The following is a 14,828-nucleotide window of genomic DNA, read 5'->3' on the forward strand; positions in this document are numbered from 1 at the left end:
AAAGAAGAGCAGAGGAGTTTTTCCAGTGTCCTGGCCAATATTTGCCCCTCAACCAACATTGTTGAAAACATACTGAGGTCTAATGTCGTTGTGCCCGTTTTTCAGACATGAAATGGGCACAGCGATCATGAATTTAATAATGCGATGGCCCTTGTTCGATTTGCGAGTGCACCCAGGTTCAGATTTTTTTTAGGTGACACTGACGGTCGCCTCTAAGGAGCACAGCATTGGGGCCTAAATTCGTTATCACTTGTTCATGTGGGGTCAGTGACTGCGCTAAAATTATCCCTATGCCTGCTTGGCATGAAATAAGCGAACTGCCAGAGCTACTGGCGCTCTTCATTAGCTAACTCTAACACAATCCCTTCTTTCTTGCAGGAGAAGCTTTTGCAGAATAACAGGGAGCAGGCCCACCATCTGTACAAATCCTGTCCACTTTGGAAGAGACCCTCATAGACATCGTGGGCAGGGGTGCGTCGGAAGTGCAGCCACTGGAAAGGCTGGAGGACAAGTCCCGCAGGGTTTTTGGCCATCTCACCTTCTTTCCATTCTCACAGATATTTCACCTAGCATTCTCTGGCAATAAATTGACCTTTGGATTGTATAGTTCTTCAAACGTGACAAATTTGGCATGCTTTATTGAATCCAACTAGCATTACTTGACTATCAACATAATTATTAAGTGGTATTACAAATCTCTTGATGTGTTCATTGATGTGTCCAATACCTTTCATTTAAAAAGCTTGTCACTATAAGATTCTCTCTAGGTATACTTTCAAATACAGATTGGCAAAAGGCCAACCTGGATGTTACCTACAGCAACCATTCTTCATTTTTTGTCACAACTTAATAGCCCTTATGAGGTCATTAAACTTTTTTCTGCATTGCAGCCAGGTCCTTGGAGCAATACTTTTAGAATTGACCTGTTCTGGAAAGCTAGCTAGGACGCTTTCTTGCCGCTGGGTGGAAAGATGAGGTCCCTCCTCCTGCCGACCTCCTCCACCAGCACCTCCAAAGCAGCATCTGAAATGGATCCTTCCAGCATCTCTTCTGCCTGCCATTTTAGTGGTATTCAGAATGAAGCTGATTGCAGGCACAGTGCACCTCCCCTTTAAGAGGTGTTGGCTGCTTTAAATGATACCAGTGATATCCGATTTCCCCCCCCACCATCCCACCATTAGGCGAGCTGCCAATTAAATGCACCAGTAGCGCTGGCAGCTCACTTATTTTATGATAAGCAGATGTTGGGACCAATTTAGCGGGATTTCCAGCAGCCAATCTGCGCACAGCAAGGTCCCACAAACAGCAATGTGATAATGACCAGATAATCTGTTCATTTTTTAAAGACAGTGTTCACCTTTTTACGATAAAATTTTTCAAAAATCTCATAAGTGATGTTTTATCCTGATTAGGGCAACAGTTGAGCTGATGAGTGGAAGTTTTGCAGTGCATAAAATGTTAGGGCGATTTTTGGAGTGGGGGAAGCTATGTCTATCGATTCTTCTTGTTAACCAGTAGTGTGCTAAGCATTCAGACCATTTGTATACTACTTAAATAATGGTTTTCTCACAGAGCTTGGTTCTATTCAGGTAGTTTGCACCCAAATTTATAACTGTATTTTTCACTGATGAACACAAGGGGCATAATTGAACCTATCATCTTTGTGGTTAACAGCAGTTTGAGGTTTCTGTAAGCTGATCTCAGATCAAATGGGAATTTACACATCAACAGACCTTAATGAAGGCACGTGACTACCAATTTGCAGGTTTGTGCTTCCAACTGAGTGCTTAATATTGATATAGAACATACTCTCAACACAATTCTCTTGAACCACAAAATCTTAGTGAATTGGAGCCTTAGTTATTCATTAATTAAAGATCCTAATCGGCTCATAAGTATGGCTACACAGCTACAAGGAATGTATTTGCTATTCGTCACTTCAGTGAGATTATCATTTGTATTTTTGCGGGAAGCTAGCGTTACAGTGAAGGAGTCATAGTATGATATACAGATAATTAACCTGGAGAAATCTGATATGAAGTACAACAAAGATGTGTGTGAAAAAATATAAAACATAAATATGCTCATTTTACCCACTTGATCATATTTTTGTGAAGAAATGTATTGGTACAACGATCACAAGCCATTAGAAGTGTATTCAGAGGACACTTCATTATTAAGAATTTGTGGATTTGTATTGTGTGGGGGTGGGGGTTGGAGGGTGTGGAACATGCCATCTGCCAACTCTTGTTGAGTCATTTATGAACAAGCTGGTACATAATGAGAGATATTATATTCCAGTCATGAACACATCCTTCTGCTTAGCTAGTGTTATTTTTTAATGTGCATATGCTCCTCATTTGTCCCATAGAAATGACATTAGTGAATCATTTTAAAACACTTAAAATAACTTTTCATAGGAATACTACTTTTCCATTTTCTTTAGTTTAAGCATTTTGCAATTTACATTGTATTTTGTTTCCCTGAAGAAGTGTATTAGCACTGAAATTTCTGGGAAGGCTTCCTCAACTACCAACCAGAATGTCAGCTGTGTAGGAAATACTGCTGCTCTATTCACAGAGCAAACGCTTCTGCCCTTTGCTTCCACATCAGAAGTTAACTCATTGATGGGCTTATGTTTTCTACTGAAGAAAATGTTTACTTTAATGCAAGCGTTACTTGCTAAGGGCAAAAGATTAAATACAATGATTCCGGGAACCTACCATGCTGATTAGAACCTGTGGGTTTTTGAAGCAGAGTTTACTAATTCACACTTATTTGATTAGAGAGATCAAGCAACATATGGCTTAAATTACAAAATGAAATGTTAGATATGCAGAAGCATTTACAACAGGAATTAATTGATGGTTAGCAACACTTGACATAATTAGAAACACTAATTTGTAAAATAACTTCATGCAAAGCATGATTCCCAGGAACCCATTCCTCTTTTAATCCAAAAATACTAATGCCTAGCTTTTCTAACCATCACTATAATCCAATTCTTTGTGTTCTATATTTTAGTGCATGCATTAGTAATGCAATATATTTTACACATAAATATAGGAACATTCAAGCCAGAATTCTATGATTAATCATTTTCTATTGAGATATCGCTCCTCTTGGCAGCATTGTATAGAATTAGGGTTAATTGCTAGTGTCACAAATGTTGGGTATAATCAGGGAGATACGTCAGTATGAATGAATCAACAGTCTCCACATTTAACAGAAGGAGGAGGATGAAGCTTGCAGGGACAGTCATATCAGTTTGATAATGATATCATGGGATATTAGTTTCAATTCAATAGGAAGCAAAGTGCTCAAGAGCCATCAAAAGAAAATAATATGTAGATTTATCTGTGCACATTGTTACCATATCGTGTGGTTTAGGTACAGGCAGCCTGGGGTCAGACATTTTATGTAGAATTTCCACGATATCACATCATGAAGTTTTAGTCCAGTAAAATCAAGAACAGAGATTGCTACACACAGCCCACCATTTCCATTTATAATGTCATATCAGTGGGAATTATTCAGAAAATGTCTGTTCCCAAGTTACCTTTAATTAGGAATCATAAAAATTAAAACAAATATTGATCTAGAAACACTAGTTGGTGTACAGATGAACCCTTTTATAAATTTTATGATTATGTGACTCTTCAATCTGTACCACAAAATGCTGTTTTTGTTATTGCTGTTATTGAGAGACAAAACAGTTGGGATCTGTGGAAATGCAGATCCATGACGTTATTGCAGCCTCAACTACTATTAGAAATACATTGGGCCAAATCTTCCTGGAAAAATAATGGCGTGTTAACGATGCACGCCATTATTAATGCGCAAATCAGCCAGCAAGTTCAGGGGATGAAAAGATATGCTGTGAGTTGCAAACCTCTAGAATTTGCTGGTCCATTTACGTTGCTCCATCGTTTGCTTCACACAAACGGCATCTCGCCTTTAGCCTCCCCGTTATTTTTAAGAACTTAAGGATTTGCACATTAATTGCCCATTAAACTTGGCGCAGAAAGATAGGGCTCATAATTAACAGCGTAAGTATCCTTTTAACGACATGATAATTGTTAATGCAATGTCAATTTCTCCAGCCCAGAAAGCGAACAGTTTAAACTGTTGAGTCTCACTCCTGCATGTAGCAAATTGTTGTTAGAGATTTTAAAAATTTCAAATTTTACATTTTGACATTTTTTTCTTACTTTTCCTTTCTGTCTCTTTTTTCACTCTCTTAATGCAATCTTTCTTTCCCTCTCTTTATTTCTCTTTCTGTACGATTTGACTCTAATTGACCCGCCTTCTTCTTCGTTCCTCTGTTTCTTTCTCAATCCTTAAATCTCACTGGTTAAGGAGGTAGACTGTTGGTCCCGTCATTCACCAAGGTCCATTATCAGCTCACTCTTCCAGCAAGTTACAGTGCAAATGATATTCGAGCTGAAGGGTGCAGGAAAATATCTAACTAACAGCACATGCTGTCCCGTTCCAGCAAGATTTATTTTATGTCTTAGGTAATATTCCACCTGTATCCTAATGGAAATAGAATCATGTATTGAGCTTTATACAGTCTTGATGCATGAAACTTTACATGAGGAGTAAGAAAAACCAACAGCCCATTGACCTATCAACCTGGTAACCAATTACCAGATCACTGAGCTGCCTTGTGTTATTTACATTACATATTACTTGAACAATAGTGAGAAAGTGGATGATGCGATACTAAGAAAATTAGGAAACATTCCTTATCTGGCTACACACAGATCTGGTGCTTTCATGAATTACTTTTTTGAAACTAGTACCATGAACTTTTTTACAGGGTATTTTTCTGGAAACATTAAATTGCCTAGATTTTACCCCAATTTACCATGATTGAAGAGAAATCTAAGATATCACCAAGGATTACTGCTAATATTTCAAAATAGCAGTCACTGTAGCAACCAAAGAGAAAACAAGCTGTAGCATTTACCTTATGCTCACAGGAAAATAGGAAAGATGTGTTTTTACTAATGCACATTTGACAAACATGACATTGACGTCATGTGTAGCAAATACCACATGAGGCATAAATATCCAAATGTCTATTTGTTTTTCCATAGATGATTTGCAGATATTTGAGAGAACAATAATGTAAAGTAATTGCTGGTCTCAGTAATGTATTTTCTATTTTTAACTGTGATGTGGAGATGCCGGTGATGGACTGGGGTTGACAAATGTAAACAATCTTACAACACCAGGTTATAGTCCAACAATTTTATTTGAAAATCGCAAGCTTTCGGAGGCTTCCTCCTTCGTCAGGTGAATGTCAGGAAATTTTTAACTGTACTGGAAAAATTGTGATTCATGATTTTAGATTTCTGTTTACAAAACAAATAAATTAATCCATGAAAGAATATTTGAAGGAAACTAAGTGACCACTCCCATAGTACTGTATTGACATATCTGGTTTAGCCATCATCTACCAGGTAAAATCCTTCTTTTCACCCACACATGCAGGTACACTTGGTGAGATTCAGGTCTTCCCTTATAGAACTGGCAAAGATTATTTATTTTTGGACACTGGGTATGTATAAAGAGAATATGTGGACCTGATTGTTCCAGTCTCCACTCTGACCAAAAAAACTTTGAACTGAATGATTCTATTTGTTCGACATCTTGTGATGCTTTGATTTTGGGGGAAATGATTTATTACATTAATACACATTGGCTGTTATGGGCAATAGCATTTCATACTGTCTCTTTCTGGTCAGGTGCAGCACTGCCCTATCAAGATCGTTATCTGTTGTACATTAATTACAGCCTATATTTGCTCCCATGACATCATTGGGCCACGACCTTTGAATTTAAATTAGGTCCTCGCTTGCCTGCAGCGGGAGACTCGGCCGATTTCAAAGTCGGTAAAGATACGATACTGTCGGGCGGGAACGGTGCGGCCTCAGGCCTCAGTGAACTCGGCCTAATCTTAACCCCTCCCAGACACCATTTTCGCTGGTCATGGGGGTTTAAAATTGAGGCCATGCGGTCCTGTCTTTTCTCTTAAATTCTTTATTTATGAGTTGGCAAAGCATTTCTCACATGTGGTTCATAGTGTTGTATAGCACTTTTTTCCATTGTGTTGCCTGTGTATATTTAAAGAGGCACCATCTAAATTTTTTTGTAAACACATAACAATGACATTATTGTCCGCATGAGGCATCACAATGAAAATGAGCCAAAGTACAAACATTGAGGAAATGTCAAATCAGGAATCAATGCAGACTTGATCCTTATGAGTTCCACGTTGACAGCATTAACATAGAGTTTGAAAGGGGGGCAGTTATCTAACAAAAATTACAAGCTTTCGGAGGCTTCCTCCTTCGTCAGGTGAGTGAGGAATTCCATAAAGGTACAGCATATATAGTCAGAGAATAATACCTGGTGATTACAGATAATCTTTCCAACTGCCCGTTATCAAAGCAATCAAAGGAGTTGAATGGTGTTCAGACAGAGAAACATTACATACAAGACTACTGAATACACAAACGGTCAGAACACAAAGACAGAGAGAGAGAGAGAGAGAGAGACACCCGAAAGGCAGAGAAAGAGAGAGAATGACCATTTGTATTAAAAACAGATAACTTTTTTTCGCTGGTGGGGTTACATGTAGCGTGACATGAACCCAGGATTCCGGTTGAGGCCGTCCTCATGGGTGCGGAACTTGGCTATCAATTTCTGCTCGACAATTTTGCATTGTCGTGTGTCTCGAAGGCCGCCTTGGAGAACGCTTACCCGAAGATCGGAGGCTGAATGTCCTTGACTGCTGAAGTGTTCCCCGACTGGGAGGGAACCCTCCTGTCTGGCGATTGTTGCGCGGTGTCCGTTCATCCGTTGTCACAGTGTCTGCATGGTCTCGCCGATGTACCATGCTCCGGGGCATCCTTTCCTGCAACGTATGAGGTAGACAACATTGGCCGAGTCGCAGGGGAATGAACCATGTACCTGGTGGGTGGTGTCCTCTCGTGTGATGGTGGTATCTGTCGATGATCTGGCATGTCTTGCAGAGGTTGCCGTGGCAGGGTTGTGTGGTGTCGTGGACGCTGTTCTCCTGAAAGCTGGGTAATTTTCTGCGAACGATGGTCTGTTTGAGGTTAGGTGGCTGTTTGAAGGCGAGTAGTGGAGGCGTGGGGATGGCCTTAGCGAGGTGTTCATCGTCATCGATGACATGTTGAAGGCTGCGAGGAACATGACGTAGTTTCTCCGCTCCGGGGAAGTACTGGACGACGAAGGGTACTCTGTTGGTTGTGTCCCATATTTGTCTTCTGAGGAGGTCTATGCGATTTTTCGCTGTGGCCCGTCGGAACTGTCGATCGACGAGTCGAGCGTCATATCCCGTTCTTACGAGGGCGTCTTTCAGCGTCTGTAGGTGTCCATTGTGTTCCTCCTCGTCTGAGCAAATCCTGTGTATTCGCAGGGCCTGTCCATAGGGGATGGCCTCTTTGACGTGGTTAGGGTGGAAGCTGGAAAAGGGGAGCATCGTGAGGTTGTCCGTGGGCTTGCGGTAGAGTGAGGTGCTGAGGTGCCCGTCTTTGATGGAGATTCGTGTGCCCAAGAATGAAACCGATTCTGAGGAGTAGTCCATGGTGAGTTTGATGGTGAGATGGAACTTGTTGATGTTATCGTGTAGTCTCTTCAGTGATTCTTCGCCCTGGGTCCATAAGAAGAAAATGTCGTCGATGTATCTGGTGTATAGCGTTGGTTGGAGGTCCTGTGCAGTGAAGAAGTCGTGCTTGAACTTGTGCATGAAAATGTTGGCATATTGGGGTGCGAATTTGGTCCCCGTGGCTGTTCCGTGTGTTTGGGTAAAGAACTGGTTATTGAAGGTGAAGACATTGTGATCCAGGATGAAGCGGATGAGTTGTAGGATGGCGTCTGGAGATTGGCTGTTGTTGGTGTTGAGTACTGAGGCTGTTGCAGCGATGCCATCATCATGGGGGATACTGGTGTAGAGTGCCGAGACGTCCATCGTGGTGAGAAGTGTTCCTGGTTCAACTGGTCCGTGGGTGCTGAGTTTTTGTAGGAAGTCTGTAGTGTCGCGACAGAAGCTGGGAGTTCCCTGTACGGTTTCAGGATGCCCTCGACGTATCCAGAGAGGTTCTCACACAGGGTTCCGTTGCCTGATACGATAGGACGTCCGGGTGTGTTGGCTTTGTGAATCTTTGGGAGGCAGTAGAAGTCTCCCACGCGGGGAGTACGTGGGATGAGAGCGCGTAGGATGCTTTGAAGGTCTGGATCGAAGGTCTTGATCAGTTTGTTGAGCTGGTGGGTGTGTTCTTTGGTCGGATCTGCGGGTAACAGTCTGTAGTGTTCCTGGTTGTCCAGTTGTCGGTATGCTTCTTTGCAATAGTCCGTTCTGTTCTGTATGACGATGGCTCCCCCTTTGTCTGCTGGTTTGATGACGATGTTGCGGTTGGTCTTGAGAGCGTCGATGGCGTTGCGTTGTGCTCGGGTGACATTCTGGACTGTCTTGTGAGTGCGGCTGATGAATCTGGCGTTGACGAATCTCCTGCCAGCTTGAGCATACATGTCGAGTTTAGGGCAGCGGCCCTCCGGAGGAGTCCAATTTGACTCTTTCTTCTTTGGTTGCTGTACCGCGGATCCTTCTGTCTGCTGTTCCGGATCGTTGATTGTCTCATTGGGTTCGCTGCTGAAATCTTGGGATTTGTGGAAGAATTCCCGAAGCCTCATTCTCCTGATGAATTTCTTTGTGTCCGCCGCGAGACCGATTGGGTCCATTTTGGTGGTGGGCAGAAATTGAGCCCTCGGCTGAGAACTTCGATTTCGTCTGGTTGAAGGGTGTGGTCGGACAAATTGACGATAAACTTCCCTGTGGTTGCAACCGTGGTACTGGGGGAGGCTTGGTTGATGCTGGTGGTGATGCCGAGTTTCTCAAGCTTCCTGCTCTTGGTTTTCATGTCGGCAGCGTAGTTCCGGTGCCTCGTCTGTTTGGCGGTGTCTCGTAGCTGGTCTGCTGTGTCCTGAGTACAGGCTGAAAGTAAGGTCTCTATCTTGGTTTCGAGGTTGCGGCGTCTGCTGTAGAGTTGGTGTACGAGGTGGTTGCGGAGTGTGCGAGAGGTACGACGGCAGAGTCTCTCAGCGTAATCTGAGTTGTATGTCGACTTGAGTGGGTTCGTGATCTGTAGTCCTTTCGGTATCTTGTCTGCTTTCTTGCAGTTCTTCGCAGCCTTCAACATGTCATCGATGACGACGAACACCTCGCTATGGCCATCCCCACGCCTCCACTACTCGCCTTCAAACAGCCACCTAACCTCAAACAGACCATCGTTCGCAGAAAATTACCCAGCTTTCAGGAGAACAGCATCCACGACACCACACAACCCTGCCACAGCAACCTCTGTAAGACATGCCAGATCATCGACACAGATACCACCATCACACGAGAGGACACCACCCACCAGGTACATGGTTCATACTCCTGTGACTCGGCCAACGTTGTCTACCTCATACGTTGCAGGAAAGGATGCCCCGGAGCATGGTACATCGGCGAGACCATACAGACACTGCAACAACGGATGAACGGACACCGCGCAACAATTGCCAGACAGGAGAGTTCCCTCCCAGTCGGGGAACACTTCAGCAGTCAAGGACATTCAGCCTCCGATCTTCGGGTAAGCGTTCTCCAAGGCGGCCTTCGAGACACACGACAACGCAAAATTGTCGAGCAGAAATTGATATCCAAGTTCAGCAGCCATGAGGACGGCCTCAACCGGAATCCTGGGTTCATGCCACGCTACATGTAACCCCACCAGCGAAAAAAAGTTATCTGTTTTTAATACAACTGGTCATTCTCTCTCTTTCTCTGCCTTTCGGGTCTCTCTCTCTCTCTCTCTCTCTGTCTTTGTGTTCTGACCGTTTGTGTATTCAGTAGTCTTGTATGTAATGTTTCTCTGTCTGAACACCATTCAACTCCTTTGATTGCTTTGATAACGGGCAGTTGGAAAGATTATCTGTAATCACCAGGCATTGTTCTCTGACTATATATGCTGTACCTTTATGGAATCCCTCACTCACCTGACGAAGGAGGAAGCCTCCGAAAGGTTGTGATTTCAAATAAAGCTGTTGGGCTATAACCTGGTGTTGTAAGACTCCTTACATTTGTCCACCCCAGTCCATCACCGGCATCTCCACATCATCACAAAAATTAAGCAGTTCTGTCTTGTTTTAATGTTGTGGAAGTTTTAAAAAATGCTGTCACTAGTTATGAGGAGGTGGAAAATCCTCTTCAGTTGTCATCCCCAAGGGGAACAGGCAGATGGGGCATGGCAGAAAGAAAGATGGATGGTGCATTTACGTCTTAGACAGATGATCCATCCGCCCAACCCAGCCAGCTCACTCAGAAGACTACAGAAAAGACAGGTAAGTAGACAGGAGCAGCCAGTAGTTGGCAGTAGCTGCTAAGCCATATCATAACTCTGCGCAAAGAGGAGAATCACTACAACCGGGTCACAAAAATATTTGCTCTTCCCACTGAGGTGGCCCTTGGAAGGAGCATGATGCTAGGAAATAGATGATACATATCCTATACTCTCAAGCACTGGTTGTAAACTGTAAAGTAAAAACACCTGATTATGGGTAAGGAATAACTTGGTTGCATTTTCTTTGGAATGTATCGTGTAGACTTATTGTCAGAAGCTAAATGCTGAGGTGGGGGGAGCAGGTAGTGATAGCAATAAAGACAGTGGGGATTAGGGTCCACATGTTGGTAAAGGACTAGTATAATAGAGGGAGGACTGTTAACGCAGGTTCGAAAGTGCAATTTTTTACTGAAAGTCCTGTCAATCACTATCACATCAGTCGTCAGGCTTGTGTCACGTGTCTCAGCCATTTGACCTTCCTCCTTTTCTTCTTTTTCCTCCTCTTCTTTGTCCTGGAGAAAGTTCTCTACTTGAATGGGTTACCACCTCTGAATTACAAGACACAATAACATGTAATTTTGGAGAACGTCTCAAAGCTGAAGCCTTCATGAATTGTCCAAAAAGTGGAACTTCTGTTTCAAGATGGCAATCATATGTTCTACCAGAATTCAGGTGAGCACATGCCTCTTGGTACTTTCTTTTAGCCTTGGTGCAGGGTTGCTCACTGATGTTAATAGCCAGGGTTTCAGGGGGTTAACCCTGTTCCCAAGCAGCTATCCAGCCAGTCTGTCTGTTCCTTGTAGTTGAGTTGACATTGTGGACTGGTACAATATGAAAACCTTCTGCTGCTGCCAGGATATTATTTGGCCCAAGTCTTTCCTATTGATATATGCCACTGAGTTGTTGTTAAGGGCCATCAAAATAATGCCCTCCACTTTAAGGCAGCCTGCCACTTGGTAAAAATCCTGAGTCCTTTCACATGCTGTTGCCTCCTTTCCATGAGGAAAGTGATACATTGCTGAACCAAACTCTGACGAATGTGGGTAATGTCACCACTGGTGGCTTGAAAAGATCTGTTAGCGTAAAAGTTCAATATTCTGGTGATTTTTGAAGCAACGGGCAAGGCAGTGGCTGTGGTAGATCTTGTGTACAGTTCAGCTTCCAATAGATAGCACAACCTTGTCACAAACCCCATGGTGAAGTGGAGACAGCAAAGGTGAAAGCAGATCTCCTCAGACATGGCCAAATAGGTGTGCCTGAGTTAAAGAAGGTAGTTCTTTGGCCGATTGCAGGTGAGTTGTAGGCACCAACTCACCTGCAATCGGTGCAAACTCACCTGCCTTTCTTCCTTCCCCGCATCCATTATAATCATTAGCAGACCCAATGCAATGCCTGTGCTAACCAGTGTGTTTATAGCTGAGGTAAGCAGCTGGCGGCAGCAAGAATGTTGTGGCTGCAGGTCTCTGCTGGATGAGCAAACAGTAGAAAAAATGGTGCAAGCAAAAACAGCAGTATGGCAACTAATTTTAAAAAAGCTGAAAACACAACTCAGCTAAAAGTAGTCAGTCAAGAGGGATTCATATATAAAAATAATTTACAATAGAATAGCTTAGCATTTAGATTGCTTTCCCTTGTGACGCTAAATAGAAGGATTTCTATTCTATTTTTATATTGTTACATTAGTCTTAATCATTGGCTTGTTCATCTTTTTTAAAATAGGTTCATTTAATAGTTTAAACTAAAATGACAGGCAACAAATCAGACGGAATAATCCAGTAGCAAAAACTAATTGATGGAAAGGTTGTTTTGTTCATTAACCTGAGCATAATAGCGATGGCTTCATATGAAGGTTAGTAAAGATATTCTCAAAGGCATAAGGAGGTGAGATTCATCTATGAGAATGATCTTGGACCTGTGAGCCAAAAAATCTAGAGTAAGAAAGGGTAGAAAATGTAATATGGCATGACAAAAGATAACCTCTAGAAAGAATAGGGGAGAAACTCAACTCACGGCCGTCAGTTTTGAGCCTGCAAAACAGGAGGACAGTAGTTGAAAATTGAGTCGGGGGGGCGGGGGCGGCATCTTCTACCTCTTTGACACCCAAGGTCCATCTGATGCAATTTTCATGCATGAGCAGACCCTACCCCACCCCCTCAGCCCTTCCCCCCACCCCGTCACCGCCCCAGACCAGAGTAAGGCTGTTTAAATATGCAAATCAGGGTCCTACATTGGTTCATGTTTTGGATCTGGATCCTTTATCAGAACTGGGAACTGCAAGATAAGTGAGCTCTTTAATGGAACTGGACAATGAGGAGGGGGGGCGGTGGAAGAGGGGTTTAAGTGAGACATTTGGTAGAACGCCCAAACAGGTTTTTGAATTTTTTTTTAAAACTGCAAATGCTGGAAATCTGAAATAACAACAACAACTTGTATTTATATAGCACCTTTAATGTAGTAAAACGTCCCAAGGCACTTCATAGGAGCATTATCAAACAAAATTTCACACCGTGCCACACAAGGAGGTATTAGGACAGATGACCAAAAGCTTGGTCAAAGAGGTAGGTTTTAAGGAAGCATCGTAAAGGAAGAGAGGTGAAAAGGTTTAGGGAGGGAATTCCAGCGTTTTGGGCCTAGGCATCTGAAGGCATGGCCGCCAAAAGATATGAATGGGGGATTGTATATGTTATGGGTGGATGTGTGAAGATAATCGAACAGAAAACCATAGAAATACAAAACAGGTCATCAACATCTGTAAAGAGAAAAGGCAAGTTTATTTTTCGGGTGTAACCCGTCAGATTTTTTTAAAAGCTGGAAAGAGATGAAAACTGGAGGAGATCAATTTACTGGGGCAATTAAAAGACATTAAAAGAACAAAAGGCAGTGAGAATAACAAAGTAAGTGAAGTGCAATGAAAACAGCACGCTTGCCAGCACCCAAAAAAAGAAGGCCAACACCCAAGTGCAGATCCCCGCCTTAATGGTTAAACTGTTAAGATTCAAGATGATCCTTCAAACAAACATCTTGTATGCTTTTAGCAAAACAAATGCATCTGTGAACCTAACACTTGGAGGTTTCACACTCAGGTATGTACACACATTTATGCTTAATTATATCTATTTTAATGCTGCACATTTTTATGTTATGGGTGGGACGTGTGAAGATAATGGAAGTGTAAATTCTCAGAAATATCATGTCTCAAAATTATCTTCCCATTGGCGTATGCATACAGAGAACAGTCTAAATTTTCTAATTAACATGAGCAGAAGATTTGAACAAAAAATAAGCTTTTGACTGCCTGTTTCGACCTGTATTGCAACTTTTCTTAATTCCTTTTTTTTTCTATTTAGTTTTTTGGATGGAGACATGATCTGTTTACTTCATCTACACAGAATATTGTTTTTACATGGAGTCGATCTAGCTCTTTATATCTTCTATAGATTTGCAGTTTTCACTTAATTGAGTACAATATTTTCAATGAAATTCAAACAAGACAGTTTACAACTATGGAAGATAGGAACAAACAGGTTAAATGGATCTATTTAAACATGTTTTATGTGTCACACTTTAATATTATTTAAAACATATAACATGGATATATTCAGAAATGGCATCTGAAAGAGTAACGACATTAATGGTAATATTCCTCCTCCCCAGAATTCTAGGCATTAAATATTGTAAATGATATTACTTTACCCACCTTCTGATTTTTTTCTTGTTGAGAAATCAAGGTGAATGTCCAAGGCCCATAATGTAGGACAACACCATTATTCAACAGAGGAAAAAAAAACACGAGGTAAATCAAAAACGTGATTATTTAATGCCAAGCATGGGATTTAAAAGCTTGAATATTGCAGGAGATAAGAAAGAGGTAATTAGTTCCATAGTTTTGAGGTCTGGGAAAGAATGGGGCTGATTTTCAACTGCTGGCTGCCCCGTTTACACAATAAATCAGGCATTTAGACTCCCGAAAATAGAATCTTAAATTTGCCCACCCATTTTGCGCTTGGGACTTGCCTAACGCTGTTTGGAAGCAGGCTTCGTTTTAGGTGTCCAGTGTGCCCACCTGAAACTGGTGGGCACCGAATAAATATAAGCTAACCAGGGTCCCGTGTCTGTTTCAGTTGAAACAATGTTCCTATGGACAGGTCTAATCGGGAGGACACCATTGGTTTTGGTGATTTTTGTGAGCTGATACTTTGGAGACAGCTCTAGTATTGAGCCTAGAGTTCTACCTGGACCAGGGGCTTCTCGTAACACCTCTTTGTGCCACTAAGGAACTGGTAGTAGAATGCCGTTGTGGCTGGAGAAAGAGGAGGAGGAGCAGTAGGCAAGAGTGCCCTGAGCTGAAGCTGCAGGGAGAGGAGACAAAAGGAGGGGAGCTCACAGGAGGCCATATCCCTTCAGAGTCAATAG

At 42.3% G+C, this 14,828-nt stretch overlaps 2 long non-coding RNA genes across 5 annotated transcripts in view; one reads left to right on the forward strand and one right to left on the reverse strand.

Moving 5' to 3' along the window:
• LOC137323324 (uncharacterized) overlaps positions 1-14,828 on the reverse strand; it is a 115,932-nt gene that overhangs the window by 13,199 nt on the left and 87,905 nt on the right. The window lies entirely within an intron of this gene.
• LOC137323323 (uncharacterized) overlaps positions 13,323-14,828 on the forward strand; it is an 85,159-nt gene continuing 83,653 nt past the window's right edge. For 3 of the 4 annotated variants that reach the window (XR_010963347.1, XR_010963346.1, XR_010963344.1), the window contains exon 1: positions 13,323-13,498. This is a non-coding gene — a long non-coding RNA (uncharacterized lncRNA). The remainder of the gene's footprint in view (positions 13,499-14,828) is intronic. The other variant, XR_010963345.1, reaches the window with a different exon arrangement.

The sequence above is a fragment of the Heptranchias perlo genome, chromosome 7 (genome assembly GCF_035084215.1).
Source record: "Heptranchias perlo isolate sHepPer1 chromosome 7, sHepPer1.hap1, whole genome shotgun sequence".
NCBI classification, from domain to species: domain Eukaryota; kingdom Metazoa; phylum Chordata; class Chondrichthyes; order Hexanchiformes; family Hexanchidae; genus Heptranchias; species Heptranchias perlo.